This window comes from Hibiscus syriacus, unplaced genomic scaffold (genome assembly GCF_006381635.1).
Source record: "Hibiscus syriacus cultivar Baekdansim isolate YM2019G1 unplaced genomic scaffold, ASM638163v2 tig00111772_pilon, whole genome shotgun sequence".
Lineage (NCBI taxonomy): Eukaryota > Viridiplantae > Streptophyta > Magnoliopsida > Malvales > Malvaceae > Hibiscus > Hibiscus syriacus.
This window is the reverse complement of record NW_024063173.1, coordinates 356,415-359,803: the sequence shown is the minus strand read 5'-3', so window position 1 is coordinate 359,803 and position 3,389 is coordinate 356,415. Positions and strand designations below refer to the sequence as shown.

The window sequence follows — 3,389 nt, the reverse complement described above, 5'->3', positions numbered from 1 at the left end:
AATGAATATACCCTTAATCGTATTCGTTCAATTCGTCGCTACATGCATGCATAGAAACAGAAAGTGCAAGAACTGATTTTAGATGGCCATTTGTTGTTTCGAGGCAATTCCTAGAAACCGCACTCCAAAACCCTGTGATAAGCACAAACAGTAATATGTATCGTCAATCATATAAGCATCACTTCTGGAAGAACATGTACGTAAAGAGGTTTTTTTTCTGTCCAAAATGTAGTGGCGGATCGAATAATATTTTTTAAGATAGACACATATATATTAATAATAGAAATTTTTCACATGATATAGGCACAAATACAATTTCAGAATGGAAACCATTAATAAAATAAACAACCAACATAAAAAAATTCGGATTTCACCCACCTTGGCGTACACATAGGTCCGCCACTGCCAAAATGCATAACAGGTGAAGAAGCAACGAAGAAAGTTAGACATGGTGTAAAAAATGCATATATTCTTAATGCATGAGTGATGTCTTCATCATATACATACGCATATACATCCAACCATAGTTACTCTATATACCCCCCATCAAATGAATCACCAAATGAAGGAATCAAGATCAGTTCTAAACTTTAAACAAGACAGACCCCAAAAGGGTTGTAAATCTTCATTTTAACGAATTACCAGAAGATCTTACAGTTATTGCAGTTTCGAACTCGAATCCGAAGAGATATATGGAATGAGAGTGCATACAGAACTAATTTCCATTGAGCATTCAAAGAACTTTCCTACAAAATCATCAGTATTTTACGGAGCAAACAATACTTCACCTTCTTCTCCCCGTCATATAACAGAAATCAGATGGCTAAAACATCATTAAATTCGTTGCAATTCCAACAACAAAAGGTTCCATTAACAATCGAGTCAAGAAGTAAAAAATGACACCCAATGTAATGGATATAGGGAGGGCAGGCAGCGCACGGTGGCACACGGATAACAAAATAAGGGTGCACCCAAGTCCTGAGATAACGGCCAGATAACAAGCATATACAGTCATTAGATCATACATGGCTGCCCTGCCTACCAGAACGCTATAAAACACAAAGTCCCCAAGACCAAGCTTGATACCTCTACTCGCTACCACTGGATCCCTCATTTCGTGCTCTCTCTCATTGTCCATCCCCAACATGTCAACAAGAGGGGACCTTTCCTCATCCACAACAATCTCAGATTCTCTATTGCGGACGACAGTAGAATATTCTGATGAGTTACTATCTGGTGAATACCTTTCTCTTGAATGACCAACCAAAGGCGACCTCTCACCGACTCTGTTTCTTTCTCCTTCCACATTCTCCAAGTTCCTAACCTGGATAGCAGCATACTCAGGACTCCTACGATTTTCACTCCCATCTTTGCGGACATTATTATTTGACACTGCCTGCAATTCGACTGATCCAGAGTCTGAAACTCCAGCAACAAGAAACCCCAAAGTTGACCGCGGATTTCCCTCATTGCGAGAAACCGTTGGTCGAGCTTCATATACCAAAGCTGGTAATTCCTCATCTCGGCTTGAGGCCAACTCCACTAACTACTTAAGGGGGCCACCAGGAGCCAAAACTGCCACCAAATCATACAGAGCCAATGCAACCAGCAAGACCCATGTAGTCCACTCCGGCAATTTCGTAAACCATGTTGCCACAATTATCCCCAGTGATACCATATATCCCTGTCTCAAAATAATGGGCACCCCACCAGAAAACATGGATAACACCCCAACAATGGTATAGTTGAAAAGCAGCAGAAAGCATGTAATGGCATCGATCGGTATTGAGAAATGCTGAATAATGGACAAAAAGATAGAACCACCCATCGAACCTAACACCGAGAACGATAATTCCACTTCAGAAAATTCAAGTTGCATAAACTAAAACATGGGACTACGAGGATAACACCAAAAATAGAAGCAAAAATGCATTCGTGTCAATCAACAGGCAACAAAAACAAAACATTTCGATAAACTGCTATTGGTATATGCTGGACTACCCGGAAATTTCTACGAATTGCTATGGCATATAACATGAAAATGAAAGACATAATGGAGGGGCAAACAACCATACGAACAAAACTAAACGAGTTTCGCTAAGGTAAAGAAACATTCTGATGCCAAATGCTTTAATAAACAGTTTATGTATCGATGATTCTAAATGCATTGGAGAAAATTAATTGTTTGAAATAGTAACCTCAAGAAGTTCACTAAAGCATTCCTCAGCCTTTGTCAAAAAAAAAAATCCTCAGCCAACGAAGAGGATATACAAAATGGAACGGAATCAATTATTTCCATACAATGACAAATAAACACATAATTCAAACAATAAATATAGCCAAACGACAGCAACAGTTACCTACGAAGAAAAGTTTTAACACAATTATCACAAAAAGCTCAAGACCCACATTGCTAGACACGCGATTCACTCAAAACAAACCTAAACCCATTTTGGAAAAAGTGGAAATGAAGTCAGAAATTGCATCTTACCGAGTACAAAAAAGGCGGAGAATCGCATGTAGTTCTTCAAAAAGTTACTGAAGTTATAGTAATAAAGCAGGACGAGAACAAATGTAACAATGGCAATGAGGATGACGAAGACCAAGGCATTGAGCAAGGCTCCCTCCAGCTTCTGAGCAGCGGTATCAGAGGGGTTTTCGAGGTAAACGAGATTGGCAGCTGTACGTATCGGGGCGGAAGAGAAAGAGTTGGAATCAGAGAGGGAGTAAACGAGGAGGACAACTAAGAGCATGCAAAGGGAGACTGGGGACATCACGCCGATGATCTCTTGGCCGATTGATTCCAAGATGCTCGACTCCATTGGGGATTTTGATTTAATTATTCTTCTCAACACGTGTTAAGGCATCTTAAAGGGTTTTCAATGACTCAAGAGCTTGCTTCTTGCTTTTCGGCTTTTAACTCTTTTTGAGGGCATGACCCAATAGGGAGAAAAAAAAATACATTTATAAAAAAGAGTAAATTACACGTATGATAATTAAACTTTACTGTACTTCTATTTTACTTATCGTATTTTTAATTTTTATTATTTTATTCATTAAATTTTATAAATTGAATTTTTTGGTCATTTTATTGTTAATCGTTATGACGTGGATTAAATAAATGATTTTTTACATACAACTCTACCTCATCGAGCAAACAACCACCTGTGCCTGTTGTCGTAACCTTTGTCTTCACTGTCTGTGGATTAACACCTTCAATCACGAAAAAAAAAGGAAACAAAAAATCAGAATGAAAACAAATTCCCAACAAAACGAGTTGAATTTAGGACTCACCAGGGCCAACAATGGAGTGGGGGCTTCTAATTGGTAAAGGAATACTTTCGAATCCGATCCAACCGAAGGAGACACCGTGGAAGGCTTGGAGATGA

The 3,389-nt window shown here is 38.8% G+C and overlaps 1 pseudogene; it reads right to left on the bottom strand.

The window, feature by feature from the left end:
- Nucleotides 1–768: 768 nt before the first annotated feature.
- Nucleotides 769–2,855, bottom strand: LOC120170051 (annotated as a pseudogene).
- Nucleotides 2,856–3,389: the final 534 nt, after the last annotated feature.